We start from the raw sequence: 20,113 nt of genomic DNA, 5'->3' as shown, positions 1-20,113 counted from the left end.
GTACGGTTCTGAAATATAATATAGCAACAGGAAAGACTAAAGAGAGACCACGTCAGCCTAGACAGGACCAGGTCCAACACCAGGTTCAGCAACATATTCCACAGAACGTACAGCCTATGCCTGCTCCACAACAGACAGTACAGACAGTAGCGGTACCACATCCACAGCCCATTACCGCGACTCAGCAAGTTTCACAGCAGATGTACCAGTACGCACAATCTGATTACCCCGACTATCAGCGATACTCATGAAACAGCCTAGAGAGGGAGGTTGGCTTGCCTCTCATTGAAGTTCCTGTAGATCAAGAGGGTCCTTATGTACATAGTCAAGTATTAGGAAAAGATAGAAAGTTTTTGATTGACACAGGGGCAAGTCGAACAACAATAAGTCACGACGAGGTTCCAGGGGCACCCCTCTCAGGCTCACAGAATGTTTCCCTTGGATTTTCAGGACAGCCTATTGTTAATGAAGTATCGAAACCTGTTCCCCTAGCAGTTGGTCCATTGTCACGTACTACAGACTTATTGCTCACGAAGTCATGTCCAGAAAACTTGTTAGGTATCAAGACACTGAAAGCTCTAGGAGCTGTAATATGTTGTTCTCCGGAAGGAGTTAGACTGTTTTTACGTGACTTTAAGGGTCACTATGTATTACGAGATTTTGATGTCAGATTGAAAAATGTACCAGAACATTTGTGGGCGCAAGGCCCAACTGATGTAGGTTGTATGCACATTACACCATACCGAGTTACACTCAAGCCAGGAGTTGTACTACCCCGAATCCGACAATACAAGTTACCACCCGATGCTGTAGTGGCTTTACTGGAAATCATTGAAGAGCTCATTGCACAGGGAGTGGTTGTAGAAACCGACTCCAATCTATGTAATTCCCCTATCATTCCGATTCTTAAACGTACTGACCCGAATGCACCTCCAGTTTATCGGTTGGTGATTGATTTACGAGAATTAAACAAATGCATTGTACCACAGTATCCTGTGGTCCCAGACATCTCATCATTATTGACTGCTATTGATTCAGAGGCGACGTTCTTTACTGTAATTGACCTCAAGAACGCCTTCTTCAGTGTCCCCATTGATCCGGAGAGCCAATATCTTTTCGGATTCTGTTTAAATGGCCGTAGCTTCAAATTTGCACGCGCACCTCAAGGATTCACAGAAAGCCCCAGCATCTACAGCCAAGCATTGAAAAGACAACTTGACAGTATTCACATGCCAGTTAACACTGCCCTACTCCAGTACGTCGATGATCTGTTGATAACCGCCCGTAGCGAACCTGAATGTGAACAAGCATCACTGACGGTTTTGCATTTCTTGGCTGACAAGGGACACAAGGTGTCCCCTTCAAAGTTACAATTCTGTGTTCAGCAAGTGGTGTACCTTGGGCACTTGCTGTCCAAGAGGGGGAGACAGCTAACACCTGACCGCATTCAGTTAATTGCACACTTACCGCAACCCAAGACACAAAAGGAAGTGCGGGCCTTCATTGGCCTCACCTCTTACTGCAGACAATGGATTCCCCAGTACGCATTTCTAGCCAAGCCACTTATACAGTTGACAACACAGGAGGCAGCGACTTCGACTGTCCTCCCTTGGACTCAGGAACACACACAGGCTTTTGATGAATTAAAGAAAGCATTATGTCAAGCACCAGTTTTAGCGACACCATGTTACAGCAAACCTTTTACACTTTTCGTTACAGAACGTGATGGCACAGCATTATCTGTCCTCACACAAGACCAAGCAGGTTCACATAAGCCGTGTGCTTATTTTTCGAGTACATTAGACCCAGTAGCCCAGGCCCTGCCTGCGTGCTTAAAATCAGTTGCAGCGACAGCCCTAGCAATCCGACAAAGTGATTCCATAGTGTTAGGACATCCCCTGACAGTGCAAGTTCCACACTCTGTGGAAGTTCTCTTAAACAGAACCCAGACTCAACACTTGACTATAGCACGACTGACAGGTTATGAATTGACATTGTTCCAGCCACACATAGAAATCAGACGCTGCAATATACTCAATCCTGCCACATTGTTACCCTCGAACACAACAGATCCAGCTCCACATGACTGTATAGAGATCATTAATGCAGTAACAAAGCCCCGACGAGACTTGACAGATGTTGCACTGACTAACCCAGACCTGACACTTTACGTGGATGGTTCATGCATGAGAACAAGCACAGGAGAATTAGTGGCCGCATATGCAGTGACCACTGAAACTGAAGTCAAAGAAACACACTGTATTGATACACTGTCTGCTCAAGCTGCAGAGCTCATAGCTCTGACTCGAGCCTGTATAGTAGCCAAGAACAGGAATGTTAACATATACACTGATTCACGTTATGCATTTGGAGTCGTACACGACTTCGGTGTACTCTGGCAGGAAAGAGGTTTCTTGACCTCTCACGGAGCCAAGATCCAACATGGTCCCCTCATTCAAGCATTGTTAGAAGCAATACATTTGCCATCAGCTATAGCTATCATGAAGTGCAAAGCACATACTAAAGTTACAGATACTATTTCCCAGGGTAACGACCTGGCAGATCGAACCGCGAAACACACAGCTCTAACTCACACACATGCAGCTGATATGATAAAGACAATAGTTCCGACACGACACATTGCATGACAGTTAAGGATCCCACACTAGATGTAATTGACATACAGACACATGCTACTCCAGACGAAATAAAGAAATGGACTGATCTAGGAGGGATCCAGACAGACCAGGGATGGATGACGAAGGGAAAAGCCACATGGTTTCTCCCCGACTCTATGGTTCAAGTTATGATTAACACCGCACACAGTCCAGCACATTTAGGAGAAAAAGCCATGTTAGACAGTTTACAGAATCTCTGGTACAACAAACATTTACGAGCAGCAGCAAAACAGAAAGTGCGTACTTGCATGATCTGTTGTCAGTTCAATCCAGGTAAAAGCATTCCTGTAGAGCAAGGTGGATTCAATCCTCCCGATCACCCTTTTGAAGTCCTCCAGATGGATTATATCCAGATGGAACGATGTCGAGGATTCAAATATGTCCTCGTAGTTGTATGCGCACTTTCCCGTTGGACAGAAGCATATCCAGTCCCAGATTACACTGCTCCGACCACTGCCAAACAGTTGGTTCGTGAATTCTTCCCACGGTACGGTTTGCCTCGTGTCTTGTACTCAGATAATGGCCAGCCATTCTCGTCCGAGCTAATGAAGCAGGTATCACTCCTGCTAGGATATCAGTGGAAATTCCACTGCGTCCGACATCCCGAGGCAGCAGGCCTTGTGGAACGCCACAATCAGACACTGAAAACACGTCTTGCTAAGATTTGTGCCGAGAAAGGGGTAGACTGGATAGTCGCCTTGCCAGTTGCATTGTTTTACATGAGAATGGTTGCACACTCTAGAACAGGGCTATCCCCGTACAAGGTGGTCTTTGGTAGGCCACCGAATATGTGGGGGACGCCTCTGCCTCGTAAGATCACAGATGTTGACTGTAATATGCTGACAGATTACCTTGCCTCCTTGATGTCTGCACTACAATCTTGTCGTTCACAGGTGGCTGCAGCCTTTCCCGACAACACCGAGGTGAAGCCACACGAGATCGTCCCTGGTGATCACGTCTTTGTTCGGAATTTCGACAGGAGGAGTCCGCTGGAGCCCCGCTGGCAGGAGCCGAAGCTTGTTTTATTAACTACAAGGACAGCAGTGAAGGTGGAGGGCCGCAAGGGCTGGCTCCACTCGAGTCATATTAAAAAATATCATGGACTGCTGCCAGAGACAGACTCCCAGCCCTGCCCCGTTTCAGAGACTGATACTAAACTCCCCCTGGTAGAGAAAACTCCTCAGCAGGAGTATCGCATGAAATTGAGGTCTAGCAAGTCAGACAGTTTAATTGTTTAAGTCCTCCCGTAGGTGAAGCGGTTAGACAGGTTCCTGACATGTACAAGTTAGACCCCAATAGAGAGCGAGATAGACAGAAACAGCTCAAGAAACGAGAATATTGTAAATCTCTTCGTAGTCACTGCATCGTGACATTATTGATTATGTTTTTTCTGAGTCTTACGATTATTGCTGCAAGTTTATTATTACACATGTACTTTCCTATTTCCATACATGCACATTTTTTTCCAAATAGCACTGTCGAGCATACTTTCAGTGAATTGCCCCCGCACGAGTTATCTTACCGGCTTGCGCTGCGCAACAATACTTTTATCAGTATGTTACATCATTCCCATCAGACCAGCAATGCTACCAATTGTTGGATATGTGGCCGGCTCCCTCCCTATCAGAATTACAAGGGAGTCCTGCCCCTCTTCCCGTATCCGTTCACACATAATGGTTCCTGTGGTGCCTGGTTTAGTTTAATACATTCTTTAGATTCTGATTCCATAGTCTACCAAGGCGATTGGGTATGGGGAAATCTGAACACAGTTATGCATAAAGCATGTTACCCTAACAAGGAGGGTCTTCCACAAAGGACAGGGACCGATCTAGAAAATGAAGTATATGGATTAGGTAATTATACACTTAACCTCATGATTCTGAATGTCCAGTCCGATACAGGACCAGACTTACTCTCTATGTCAGTGTTACCAGTAAAAGGCGAATTATGTGTCAGAAAGAATGGTTCGGTATCCCTAGGTCATAGTAAATGTACTACTGTGATCGAATTCAGTGATAAAGGCAAGTCTACATTCAAAGCTACCCGCCATTCCTATTTCATTTGTGGTCATACAGCCTATATACGTCTGCCACTAGATTGGGATGGGACATGTTACATTGCATTCCTTCTGCCACCTGTTTTTCTAGCTCCACCTGATTATCATAAGAACTCCCGTCTAGTACCTAATAGACACAAGAGAGAACTCCCGATTGTCGACTATACTGAAACGGCATGGGAACGATATATAGATTTCAATAAAGGTTTCTTTCCCTATTTAGGACCTATCTTCAATAGCCAATCAATACGTCACTTGACCAGAACCCTTGAAGCAGTGGTAAATGAAACTACTTCCGCCCTAGGCAACTTAACAGAGGAACAGTCTGCTATGAGACTTGTTGTTCTTCAAAATCGTCTTGTTCTTGACGTCATCCTGGCCGATAGGGGCGGAGCCTGTAGAGTCATCGGATCGAGTTGCAGTGTTTTCATTCCAGAAAACGCACCGTCAGTATATAGAGCCATAACCCGCCTCCATAAGATTGCAAGTCAGATACACCAGAATCCAGGCACCTGGACTTGGTCCGGTTGGTTCTGGAGCGTGTTATCAGCCTGGGGATGGAAAGTCCTATCCTTCCTCGGAATAGCCCTCCTCATAGTATTCAGTTGTTGCCTATGTATACAGTGTGGGCCAGCGATTTGCGGCTTGTGCGCCACATCATGTTTTCCTCATCCAAGTCCACGTTCTAAATCCCGCCTGAAAAAGGAAGAGCAAATGATGTTATATGAACAAATAGATGGACTAATGAAGATTGATATATCATGAAGGGTCCGTAGGGGACAAGGAGGGAATGAGGTAATATGAATTTTTATGGTCAATTGTGTCCCCTAACGTGAACCCCACCGTCTCCATGTACGAGCTTAAAGTGCATGTAACTTCCCTCCTCGACCAGTTATGAAGACGCAAATACATTTGCGTCCAACGTTAACATGTCCTCTTTCAGATCCACCATGAATGGATCGATAATTCAGTTCCTAAGTATGCCTTGCCAACGTCTTTTCATGGTGCACTTTCACGTTTTCCTAGCCCTGCAGAGCTAGGCCCTGATTTCTGCCATCGAGCCCTTTCTGCTCTCTGCCTCCTGAAAGCTGCAACGTGGGATACATCCCTGACCTCTGTCCTACTCCCTGCGTGGCGAGCGGTGCCCGGCTCGGCCTGCTTGCCTGCCAAAGACAGTATTTTTGCCTTCAAGTTATCAGTATAGCCGAGCTCAGCTCCTCGAAAACACATTCCAGTCTAGCAGAATAGATAAACAATTCCCCGGCTGCAGAGCAAAGGGCCCGGCTCTCTGTCTCCATGCAAGTAATTCATTGCTCCCGTTACCATGGTAGGCCCATGGCCCCTCGCATTACACGCAGACATGTAGTCACATATGCACGCATTAATAGTCAGTATAGAGTAGCCTCTGCCCAAGAGACCTTTCCTTCTAGATAATATAGTTCCCCAAACACAAGATATCAGATATGATTTAGGAACGAGTCGATCTGACATGCCAGACTTCTGTCTCTTCCCCTAGTGCTAAATGTCAAGTCCCCTGCACCCCCCAGCCTCACGTCAGTCACACGTCATGCTGCTGCGTGCGCATCCTTGCTACAGATTTCTGCTGACATTGCAAGATTCCACTATGTATCCACCCACTTGTGACACTTTCATGTGACGTTTCTAGCACACACCTCTGTGTACGCCCTCGTGCACTCCTTTCTGTTACGCACATGTGTTCTTATCTCGTTTCTCTCAGCTGTTACGCCTTCTGTATCCATCACCATTATATGCATTTACTATATATATTGTACTCTGTTAATAAAGTATTGTCTATCCCTTCCTGATCCTTAATGGTGAAAGGAACATGATACCTGGTTCGAACCATTCCATTTTATGGAATAAAACCCTTATAAACTCAGATACCACGGATTCTGCCTCTCATTTCCGATTGAGTTATTTTATTGAACTTTACTGCATAGAAATTCCGACGGTAAATATTTATTTACCACACTAGGACACAAGGTTTGGTATGACATCACATTTATTAGCAGCATAAATGGAGTATCATAGTACATTTTGGCTCTGCCTGCTGGCCCAGACTCTAAAGACAAAACGAATATAGTATTAGTGTCATCTAGAACTGTCTCTTGGAGACTGCAGCATAAAAAAACACTGATTACGTGAAATAGTCTATCCACAAAAGAACAGTAAAAAGGATCATAAATGTTTCCTTGGAGTTCCTTGGCCTTGGTACAGCTTGGGATACATTCCACAAAAGAATACCTCATTTTCAGGAGCATATGTATTTTACATCACAGAGGCCTTATTAAGAGCGCAGAGAACTCACAGTTTTTGGGGTTTACCAGATTTTGGAAAGGGACTGTAGACATTAACACCTGGAGATGATGGTAACAGAGCGAGTTTTCATATAGGGGCTTTATTTCTTAATGGATAGTGCATACATTGTGCAGGCTCGCAAGTACTACAGTTTCACGATTTCACAATTTCTTCCGCACCCCGTATTATTTAAAGCAACCAAAGACTCCTGGGACAATTTTTCATATATTGTGGTCTGCGCAAACACGCTGAGTGATGACAATAGGACCGATGGTGAGATGAGGCCATTAGAATGTTAATTCTAGGGCTGTTTCAAAAGCTAGGTTAAAGTGGCATACGGTTTCCGAGGGGGGCTTTCAGATAGAGAGTACATGCACAATTTCTAAAACAGAACAGATTATCTAAAGCAACTAAAGACTTCTGCAACAGTTTTCCTGTCATACCCTTAATTACGAACATACTCAATGCCCTGACGATAGAGGGACTGCTTTTAAGATGCAGCGATTGGCATGAAATTGTGGAAGTGGACCATGAATAGGAGAATGTAAAATACAGACTAGGTTGGGGAATGTTAGGAAGGATGTTGAAGGATGTACCCAAGTTTTGAAGGCCTCCAGCAGCAATAGAGTTAAACTAATGAAACTAACTTACTTACATCGGACACTTATGCCATTAATGGATACATAACATAGACGCATATAACGTTTACCTATTTTTCTGTAAGAAACACATCTCTATCTTATCTTTCTCTGCACCTCCCGCTATAGTTTAACTCATCTTCTGTTCTTCTCGCTCTACCTTTCTATACATCTCTCTTCCTGACCACTTTGTCTTTACATTTTTCTCTGTCTCACAACTCCCTCTCACTACCAGATCCTTATATATTTAAATCACATTTCTTCCTATATTTAACCAGTATGTACCTAAACTCGTTTTTCTCTACACCTCATCTCTATTTCCACAGTTCACCTCTTTTGCTCTAGCTATCTGCCTCACTACTGTCTACTTGTCCTATCCTACCAAACTGTATACTTGCTCCTTCCTCTACCACAGTTTTCTCTTTACCTAGAATCTCTTTATACCTTTCTCAATATCTCTGATACTACCTATCTACCTCTATCCATCTCTGCCTGTAAATTTCCTGAACTCTCCTCTTTTGCTACTGTGACTCTCTCACTCTTTCTACCTCACCCTTAAGTGCATTCACTTCTCTCCTTCTAACTGTCTTTCTGTTGGTCTCCCAGATTTGTTCCTTCCTTTGCTGAACCCACTTTTGCTACCTTATAGGGCTCCACACACTTATCTCTTGCTAACCATAGTTAAAATAATAATATTAATAATAGCTCATTTGCAAAGCGCCAGGCTACCCCAAAAGGTGTGTCCTAGCGCTAGAAGCACACCAGCAAGATAAATTGACACTGCTGGGTTAATGTTTGTACAGCCAAGTTTCAGTCCTCTGCGGAAGGTTGGTTCAGATTCCTGTGCGCGTAGCCAGAGAGGAAGAGTATTCCAGTTTTTGGCCTCTAGGTAGCCCAAGGATCAGGGGTCCATCCTAGCTTTCCTTATCCTGGGGATTTTGAGTCGTTGTGCTCCAATCGATCTTAGCTGGGGGCTGGGATTGTAAGGGGTGAGGAAGTCATGCAGGTAGCTCGGGCCTTTCCCCTGTAGGCTCTTATGACAGAAACACATCACTTTAAAGAGACCTCTTTTCTCAATTGGCAGCCAGTGTAGGGAGTCTAGAGCTTTTGTCGTGGAAGCACGGCTTGAAAGATTGAGAACAAGGCGTGCCGCTGCCTTTTGAATGCATTGGAGGCGTATCATGCAGCGTTTTGGCATCCCTAGATATAGGACATTCCCGTAATCAAGTTATGAGGTCACCAGGTTGTGGACTAAGGTTTTCCTAGCTGATACAGGAAGAAAGTCTAGTTTTTTTTAGCATCTTCAAAGTGCTGAAACATCTCCCTGCTATCTTTCTAGTTTGGGACTCAAATGAGAGTTTAGAATCAAGCCACAATCCCAGGTTTTTCACCATATCTTTGGGCTCAGTGTTTGTGCTCTCTTTTTCAAACAAGATAAAATAGGTATGCACCTTTTTGGTACATGTAATATACTTGTAAGTCCCACTAAATGTTTCTATATGTACCCAGGGCCTGTCAATTAAATATGGCTACTGGGCTGAGTAATTCATTCTGCTACCCACTAAAGGAGCACTGTAAAACATGCCTTGAGCCTGCCACTGCTGTCCATAGGGTAGTTTTATCTTGCCATTTGGACTTGGCTAAAAAACACTTTTCCCATGTGCAAACTTTCCTTTTTAATACTTATAAGTCACTTTTAAGGTAGGGCATTGAGGAGGCTGTGTGGTACTTAACAAGTAGAAAGTTTATACTTAAGGTTTAATTGTCCTAGTAGTAGTAGTAGAAAAGCTTTATTCGAGTTGCATACTCATAAAAGCACAACATATATTTTAGATCTTAGCTGGAAAAACAACTTCCTGTCCATAGGGACAGTTATGCTGTCCCAATACTGTTCTAATACGGGACACATTTTGCTTTCCAAGAAACGACCACCCATCGAATCAGATTTTACCCCCCTCCAAAGCCTACCATCTATCCACTCCCAGTATAGAGTTTTGAGTGTGTTTTTGCTTGGGAAAACTTCCCCCGCCGGATTATCATAGAGGTTGGAAAGACCCAGTTCACCTAACATTACCCTTAAGTTTTTCAACCATGGTATTTTATGAAAGGTGTCCATTTTAATTATTGCCAGAAACCCATCTGCATAATGTTTGATCTCGGGAGTGGACCAAAGTCGTCTCCAATATAAAATAGGACGCAATCTAGCTCGATCACTGACAGATCTTCTCCCCAGGTCAAGACTAAGAGGGATTAGTGGGGTGCTCTGGGGGAGTCCCGTAATTCCCCTAAGGAACCTGTTCTCTGCTATCTGTAGGGAAGTAAACTTATCAAAACCCCACAGCTCGGCCCCATATAGGGCCGACCCTATTGCCCTTGCATCATATACAGCAAGGACAGGTTTTATGGGCTTTGTTTTTGATCTTTTGTGCGCCACCCGTAGTGCCCCCGAAATTTGCTGATGTTTCAAAACAGCTTTTACTATGTGGTGGGACCAGCCGTGGTTATCTGCTATTTGTACCCCCAGGTAGGTAAACTCCCTTACTACCTCAAGCCCGATGTTATTCATGTGTATCCTAGGGCGAGGTTTACATCCTTGGGAGAAAGCCATCAACTTGATCTTGCCTATGTTTACTTCAAGGCCATTCTCTATACAGAACTCATCAAAAATATTCAAGGCACGCTGTAGCCAAGCCGGGTCTTGGACATTATTAACGTATCGTCGGGGAACATCAGGATTGGAACCCTGATGCCCGCTAACGAAGGTGCATCCACACTAGCGTCCAGCATCCTGCCAACTATCCCATTAATATATAATGTAAAAAGCAAGGGTGCCATGGCACAGCCTTGACGAACCCCTCTTTCCACTGGAAACTCGATGGAGGTTTGGCCATTCAACCCCCACTGGACTTTAGCAAAATTGCTCTAGTGCAACCTCATAATTAGAGTGAGCAATTCCGCTGGAATGCCTATCCTATTTAAAACTGTCCAGAGCTTACTTCTTGGAACTAAATCAAAGCAGCCCGCAAGTCGACAAAAGCGACATACAGGCTGCCCTTGCCAAGAAGTACCGTCCCCCACTGCAGCAGAGTAAAACGAAACACCTGGTCAATGGTGCTAGTGGCCCTCCGTAAGCCTGCCTGGAAGGGGGAAAGGGAGTCATTTTCGTCCACCCATTCCATAAGTTTGTTTACCACCATCTTCCCAATTACTTTTTGGATAGTGGCAATCAAACTTATTGGCCTATAATTAGCTGGAAGGGATCGATCTCCTTTTTTATGGATCGGTATAATAATAGCTCCTCTCCATTGGTCTGGGACTAGCGCACCTTTTGCAATGGCATTCCCCAATAAAAACACATACCTAACCCACCTGTTTTTGTCATTTTTAAAAACATCCGAGGGTATCCCATCTAAACCGGGGGCCCTACCCCCTTGTGTGGAACTTATTGCAAGTTCAACTTCTTTGGCCGAAAACAAATTGTCTTTGGGAAATACAGCTGAAATTGCATCCCCTCCCACCATCTCATTTGTCTCTGCATATTGGGGCCTGAAATAGTTCACCCAAGCGGACTCTGCAACATTATTATCTGGTTTGTTTGGGGTACCGCCTCTGCCCCACTTCACTATCTTCCAGAAAAGCCTGGAATCCTTGGCTCTAGAGGCCTCTTTTAGTTCATCCCAATACTTCTCGTCCCACGTTTTCTTTGCCATGGAAATGCTTGTATTGTATTGCTTCCCTGCTGCTATAATTGCTGCCCTGTCCCCATTTCTAATAGCATTTCCCAAGGTTAATCTGGCTGCCCTACACTCTCGATTGAACCACCTGGCTGGTTTGGTGGGTACTGTACGATTTCCCTTACATGCTCTCACAAAATGGGGTTTCAAAAGGGAAAAGAGATTGTTATGTATATCAGTAATTGTACTAGATCCTGGGACTGTAGAGCTTGCTAGTTCCATGGAGACAATTGCGTTATCCACCTCGGAAGCGATAGAGTCCATAGATGCTGCATTCGCCAACACACATGGCCATTTAAGTCTGCGCATATCATTTGCCATGTCTGGGAGCAACCCATAACTTGCTTGGAGATTGGGCTGTGGTAACTTCCACCAGGTATGGGTCACAAAAAGGGGGTTGTGATCACTTTCTGGGTTAATGTTTGTACAGCCAAGTTTCAGTCCTCTGCGGAAGGTTGGTTCAGATTCCTGTGCGCGTAGCCAGAGAGGAAGAGTATTCCAGTTTTTGGCCTCTAGGTAGCCCAAGGATCAGGGGTCCATCCTAGCTTTCCTTATCCTGGGGATTTTGAGTCGGTGTGCTCCAATCGATCTTAGCTCGGGGCTGGGATTGTAAGGGGTGAGGAAGTCATGCAGGTAGTTCGGGCATTTCCCCTGTAGGTTCTTATGACAGAAACACATGACTTTAAAGAGACCTCTTTTCTCAATTGGCAGCCAGTGTAGGGAGTCTAGAGCTTTTGTCGTGGAAGCACGGCTTGAAAGATTGAGAACAAGGCGTGCCGCTGCCTTTTGAATGCATTGGAGGCGTATCATGCAGCGTTTTGGCATCCCTAGATATAGGACATTCCCGTAATCAAGTTATGAGGTCACTAGGTTGTGGACTAAGGTTTTCCTAGCTGATACAGGAAGAAAGTCTAGTTTTTTTTAGCATCTTCAAAGTGCTGAAACATCTCCCTGCTATCTTTCTAGTTTGGGACTCAAATGAGAGTTTAGAATCAAGCCACACTCCCAGGTTTTTCACCATATCTTTGGGCTCAGTGTTTGTGCTCTCTTTTTCAAACAAGATAAAATAGGTATGCACCTTTTTGGTACATGTAATATACTTGTAAGTCCCACTAAATGTTTCTATATATACCCAGGGCCTGTCAATTAAATATGGCTACTGAGCTGAGTAATTCATTCTGCTACCCACTAAAGGAGCACTGTAAAACATGCCTTGAGCCTGCCACTGCTGTCCATAGGGTAGTTTTATCTTGCCATTTGGACTTGGCTAAAAACACTTTTCCCAGGTGCAAACTTTCCTTTTTAATACTTATAAGTCACTTTTAAGGTAGGGCATTGAGGAGGCTGTGTGGTACTTAACAAGTAGAAAGTTTATACTCAAGGTTTAATTGTCCTAGTAGTGAAAAACTCCTGAAGTCCTTTTTCATTGCTGCGAGGACCATTTTCTCATAGACTAACACCATCTTACCTTATTTTACTTAAAAAGTGATAACTTTAGATTGAGGGAGTGTGTTCCTCCCCTGAACAGAATGGCCTGGGGGCTGTACCCAGCCCTTCCTGAGCTTCAAAGATAACCTGAGGGTTGTGTCCACCCCTTACTGATTTCTGAAACGTCCTGCCCTGTCACTGACAAATGCAGCTCAGACAGTAGCCAGCCTGCCCTATGTTACTCCAGACAGATTGGACCAAAACCAAGGAGTAGGGGAAAACTGACTAGAACCAGTTTAGAGGTAGACAAAGAGCATGACCCTGACATGCAGGTTGGCACTGGGTATAAAAGTGGCACCCTCAGAAACTCTCATCAGAAACTTCTGGACCAGTGACAATTCTGAAGAAGCAAGAAGCACTGCTTGTCTGTCTGATGGAGGCAGACTGGAGCTGACTACTTCGACCTAAATACTCAGAAGTTATAATATATTATACTGATTGATATAATATATGGCTGTCCCAGAAGGGGCTTCCCAGCCCTACCTGCTTCTCCTATGACCACCTCAACACAAAACCCAGCCTAGGCTGTAATCAGCCAAGTCTTCAACGGTTGCCTAAAACAGAGGTGATTAGGAATTTTATAGAGATGTGTTGGCAAATTATTCCAGAACATCGGAGCTATCCCTCGAAAGAACCTGCTCCCCTACTTGCCAGTCTAAAATAGGCTAGCATCACCAAATTAGAGTCAGCTGATCTTAATGCCCTGCTCTGCCTGAATGGCAGGTGCAAAAGCAGCAAACTAGGTGCACCCTACTTTTTCAAGATCCTGTGAACCAGACACAAAGCTTTGAACTGAATGTGCTTGTCAATGGGAAGCCAATGCAGATTATAGAGTTGCTGAGAAACTGAACAGAAAAAGGGGGATCACTGACAAAATATTGAAGGTCAAAAAATCGACCTACAAACATATCGGAGCAAGAATATCGAAGTCAAGAATATCAACATCCTATCTACAACATGGTAAGTACAAAAATATCAACAAATAAAACATCGATGTCAAAAATATCATTATTAGAAATATCGTTTTTTAGTTAAAAAATATGTAAAATAAACTAAATAATACTTATAAATAAAATAAACATATTCAAACATATTTTATAATGTTTAAAATTAATACGTAATATATATAATTTAATAAAAAATTAATTAAACATATACATATAATACATAATATATATACTTACTTAATACTCAGTTTTAATAACTTATACATTATTAAAAAATATAAATTACAAATATATCTATACATATAAAACAATAACATAAAGAAAACATAAATATTTATGTAATTATGCATAACAAATAAAAAAAGTACTTTTAATGTTTTTTAAATTAATTGTACACTACATTAACTAAAATATTTCAAAAAATATTCAGTAGCGGACGGAATAAAACTACTATTCCAACTCCCAAAAAAAACAACAGTAAGGAAAGTGTTGGATAGAGTATGGGTAAAAATTCCTATTCCCACTTCAGAGAGTGCAACTGTAGGGAAAGTGTTGGGTAGCATTGGGGTAAACATTACTATTCCCACTCCAGAGAGTGCAACAGTAGGGAAAGTGTTGGATAGCGTAGGGGGAAAAATTACTATTCCAACTCCAAAGAGTGCGACAGTAGAGAAAGTGTTGGATAGCCTAGGGGTAAAAATTACCAATCCCACTCCAGGGAGTGCTACAGTAGGTAAAGTGTTGGATAGCTTAGGGGTAAAAATCACTATTCAAACTCCAGAGAGTGGAACAGTAGGGAAAGTGTTAGATAGCGTAAGGGTCAAAATTACTATTCCAACTCCATAGATTGCAACAGTAGGGTAAGTGTTGGATAGCGTATTTACAAATATAAATACATAATTATTAAAAACATAATTACCAATGAATAAATAATTAACAATACATTATTAATAAATACCAATAACAAATCATTAATACATATTAATTACCAAATAATAAATATTGAACAATAAAACATTTTTCATAACAAAAAACATATAAATTATTAAAACGTAACTACCAATTTCCAAATATTGAACACTTAAATGATTTTGTATACCAATAATAATAATTGTTAAACATTAATTACCAATAATATTTACTTATTAATATATTAAATACACATATCAATAATATTTAATCATATTTAATTCCCAATTAATTATAAAAACAACAATACATGTATTTTCATAACCAAAAAAGTATAATTTAAAATAATTGCCAATTAATAATTAATGCCCAATAAATTAATTATCAATACCCAACAATACATTTAATAATTATTAATTACTTAATTTGATTTCAATTACTACCAACACTATTCCCCTATACACTCAAAACACATTCCAATAATAAAATGATACACTTAACATAATTATCAAATAACCAATTAATACAAACTAATTACCAATTAATAAAAATTAATTACCCCGGGCAAGATGGCCGAACAGACGTAGCCTGTTTCAGCTTCCGGTCCATGAGCTGCTCCGGGGGGGAATTGTGGCTGCCTTGGCGATCCCGAGACATAGCACGCGGAGGGCAGTCTCTCTGGATGGTGGCCTGAGCGAAACGAAGAGTATCCTGAAGTTCAACGTTGCAGGGATCAGCCGATAGGATCCTGCGGCCCACGGAGCGAGCTCTTGGTAGGAGCTAACATGGTGGCGCTGGCCCCGGGGTTGCACGGCTCCATCCTACATCGGCCCTACATGGCTGGGTGTCTGCTCTTCCTGCACCCGGGGGTCCCGCTTGGAAGGTGAGCCGCAGTGTGGTGTTTGTTTGTCGAGTGGACGCGGCTGGACTGTGCTCTATGTCCCGAGCGTGCCTTACCCTAAAATGACGGCCGCGGCTTGCTAAATAAAGCCGTTGGAGATTTTTGTATTCCTGATCGCCAGGTTATGCGGCTCCCCTGCCTTTCTTCGACGGAAATGTTTCTGCGCTGAGGGAATAATTTGAGGGCCGCTTTGAGAGGATACTACCCGTCACTTGCGGACTTGACCACGGGTGCTATTGACTGCCATCGACCGCTGGCGCCGCAGGGAGCCTGTCACCCTCATGTGCAGCATCAATTTATCCTCCTGACTAAAGACCCCCGGGCCTACATCTGATGAGGGGGTTACGGAGCCCTGCTGCCCTTCGCTCTCCCTGGAGCTATGTCCCCGGGCCCCTACTCAATTCCTGAAGACCGCGTTTTCACCCCTGCCTGCTCGACTCACTATTGTTCGGTGCTTATGCCTTGTCTCTGTTGCAGGCCCATGCTGAGGGTAGAACAGTGAAGGCCTGCGTGTGGGAAGGTCCTGCAGCCCAGAGCCTATCACACCTGGGGGCCCTATGACTCGGCGCCAACGTCTGGCGCATGCACTCAGCCCCCTTGGCCTTTGGAGTCAGTGAAGCAACCCTAAGGTCTTGGGGCTTAACGGGCTAAACTACTGGAGGTGGGTCCCTGGCTGTCATTCTGTATGCCCTAGTGTGGTAGTCTGACTCTCTGGTTGCCACCTTAAGCTGTCACTGCCTTGGCCGACTAATTTTCTGGCTCTTGCTGTATATCCACACTTTGGAGGGTGACGCCTTATGCCGCTGAAAAAAACGATGGCCAAGACTCCAAGCAAAGTCTCGGATTTCTTCTCGACCGTTGATAAGGGAACGTCACTGAGGGGGCAAGCAGGCACCTCAATGATGGCCCTCACAAAGTCTGAAGTGTTCTCCATGTTTAAGGATTTCAAATCCGACCTCCGTAAAGACATTGGCCAAGACATCAAGTCCTCCATTGATCAGCTGCGATCTGATTTGACAAACCGCTTATCCTCCTTACAAGAGGATGTGGACTCTGTGGGCACTAGGGTCCTCGACCTCGAAACGCACCATCAGGAACATGCACACCTTGCAGCTGTGCTGCGGGAGGATGTTCGGTCACTTCAGGAACAACTTCTTCAGTCGCAACTTAAGGAGGAGGATCTCGAAAATAGGTCTCGGAGAGAGAATCTACGTATTTGAGATTTGGAGGAAGGCGCTGAAGGGCCAGATCTGGAGGCCTTCGTGTCGTATCTCTTCTCCGAGATCCTGTCCCCACAATCTCTTAAGATAAAGTTGGACATGGCCCATCGAGTGGGACCTTTGCAGCAGGGAGAGTAGAAGTGCCCGCGAGATATCCTGGTTAAATTTAATTCCTACAAGACCAAGGAGGCGGTTCTCCAAGCCGCACGAGCTAAGGACACCATCGCTTTTCAAAATTACTCCTGTAGCATCTACCAGGATGTTGCGCCTTCAACACTGGCCCAGAGGCAGTCTCTCTATCCCATCACAACTAAACTCAGAGACGAAAACATCAGGTATAGGTGGACCTATCCCTTTGGGCTGAGCTTCGAGTTCCAGAATAAACGATGCCATGTTACCGACCTTCAGGAAGGTCTAGATCTGCTAGGCATCTCTTCATCCGAGGAAGTTCCGGAGCCAGGCGAAAATGGAGGGTCTTCCGGAGGTGCCTCTTCTTCTTCTGCCTGGTCGCGGAGGGCAAGACAGTGAACGCCTCCAATTACCAGGCTAGGTGGTTCTTCCATTTCACTGCTTCCCATGATGCCGATGGTGATCCTTGGTACCTGCTGATCTTCTTTGGTAGGGGCCTTAATCTACCGGGTGAGCCGGGTTTGTCGTTACCCTTAGCGCCGCTGCGGCCCCTGCCTTTGTTATTGTGAACACTCTTCGGGAGGGACAACTCATATCCTCCATGCATCTTATATGTAAGACTGAGGGTGCTTTCTTTTGGCTATACATTTATGGGGCTGCCCCCTGATCACTCACTGACATGGGTCACGTATTAGGGCTTGTAATCCAATTATTGACTTTGTTGGGAGTTGAGCTCAGTTTTCAGCGGTCCTTGGAAATAGATTGGGCCCATTCTTTGGCTCCCCTTCGTTCCTTATGGTCCCCATTATAGCCCTACATTGCTTTTCACCTGCTTGCCCGCTGGAGCGGCCACGGACCGTGCCCCTAGGCCAGTAGTCCCTCATGGTCTCCATGGGGCCCTTCCGACCCCGTGGCGAGACTGGGAATGGTGTTTACTTTTGTTTTCAGTATTTCTTTGTTCTTTTTCTATTGGGGTTTTTAGGGTGGGATGGGGTGGGTTGTGGTGGTGGCTTTTTTAGGACTGCATATGTGGATTGTGTATGGTTAGGGATGGACATTGACATTGGACTAGATCCCTGCGTCCTTCAGAAGGGGTGGCTTGGGGAGGGGCTGTTGTGGGTCACACCAGTGGTAGGGAGAGGGCTGTTCATCCATTAGTGCTCTAATGCCGATCACAATTGCGACATGGAATGTCAAAGGCCTTAACTACCCACAGAAGCGTCTCAAAGTGTGGAAATACATTATAGATCATCACTTAGATGTTGTAGCTTTACTGGAGACACATTTAGCCAGAGTTGACCAAATACACCTTAAGCACAAACAATACCAACTAATATATAGACCCTCGGCCCCTACGAAACATCGGGGGGTGGCTATAATGTTTTGCGCTGCTATCCAATTTCAACATCTAGGATTCCAAACTGATAACGATGAGCGATGGCTTATGATTAAGGGTCGGTTAAGGGGGAAGATTAGCACTTTTGCTGTTCTGTATGCCCCCAATGTTGGACAAATGACTTGCCTACATACACTTATTGGGAAACTGACGGACTTTGCAGAAGGTCCACTGATTCTTATTGGTGACTTTAAGCTAATCAGGCAGAAGGGCTTAGACTGCTCGTCCTTACTGCGGGCTTATACGGGTGCCTTCTCTGGAGACACGCAACAACGCATACGGGACATGGGCCTATTAGACACTTGGCGCACGCTCTTTCCCCAGGCACGGGACTATACGTTCTATTCTCATGTCCACCATTCAAACTTCCGACTGAATTATATCTTCATCAGTCAGTCACTACAAGGTGAGTTACAGGACGCTAAAATCTTCCCCCTTTCAGTCTCCGACCATCGTTTATATTCTATTTGCATTGACTGGCGAGGTAGGGGCCGGGCTTCGCCTAAATGGTATTTCCCACCCTCTCTCACTAGCGACAAAGAATCCTGTACTAAATTGAGGACTACCATCATTGACTTCTTTAAAATTACCCATCCAGAGGATACCTCTGTATACACTACCTGGGACACTTTGAAAGCTGTTTTTCGGGGGGAATGCATCGCCCTCAATGCTGCCCTGAACAAGCAACGTGCTCGAGAGCATGACTTATTAGAGTCTGAACTGTCTACCCTTGAGTGCGCCCATAAAGCTCACCCCGCAAGGCAAATGTTGTTCCAACTCACAGCCGTTAGAGGCAAGCTTAGGGCAATCTACACCAACAGGGTGGAATTGACCCTCCTCAAGTTGCGACACCTGTATACACTCAGGGTAACAAAGTGAGTGAACACTTAGCCCGACAATTAAAGGACAAGCGTGAGAGGGAATACATAGGCGGTATTGCGGACTCTGTGGGGGGGGTAATGCACAAAGATGAAGATAAAGCTGCACTCTTCGGGTCTTTCTACAGGGACCTTTACACCGGAGACTCCTTAGAAATGGATGCGCAGCAGGACTACCTCCAGTCCCTCTCTTTGCCCCAGGTATCTTCTGAGTGGAACAACCTCCTCACTGCCCCTTTTACCACAGAGGATGTTACCGTAGCTATCAAAGCCCTGAAACCTAATAAAGCCTCTGAGCCCTGCAGCCTCACGGCCCTTTTTTATAAGACCTTTGACCCTGATCTCAATCGCTAACTCTTTTTAATAAGATGGCGGAAGATGGAACGACTTCCTGTACTATGGCGGACACATTGATCTCAGTGATTCTTAAACCAGGGAAAGACCCCAGTACTGTGCCCCTTTTTAAACTAGATGCTAAACTTTACTCCTCCATCATTGCCAAGCACTTAAATGACCTCATGCCCGTTCTTAACCACCCCGACCAGTCTGGCTTCATTAAGGGTCATCAGACTCATGACAACACACGCAGAATTCTACACCTCATAGAAAAATCGAATAGGCGTCAAATTCCAGCGGTCCTAGTGGGTCTAGATGCCGAGAAGGCCTTTGATAGGGTCGACTGGGCCTTTTTATTTCGTACTCTCTCAGCATTTGGATTTGCGCCCACATTTCTCAACATGATAAGAGCTAATTACAGCCTTCCTAACTCCAGAGTTGTGGTCAAAGGGGTGTCTTCACCTACCTCTCCCCTTGCTTTTTT

This window comes from Lissotriton vulgaris, chromosome 9 (assembly GCF_964263255.1).
Source record: "Lissotriton vulgaris chromosome 9, aLisVul1.2, whole genome shotgun sequence".
Lineage (NCBI taxonomy): Eukaryota > Metazoa > Chordata > Amphibia > Caudata > Salamandridae > Lissotriton > Lissotriton vulgaris.
This window is presented reverse-complemented; position numbering follows the sequence as displayed.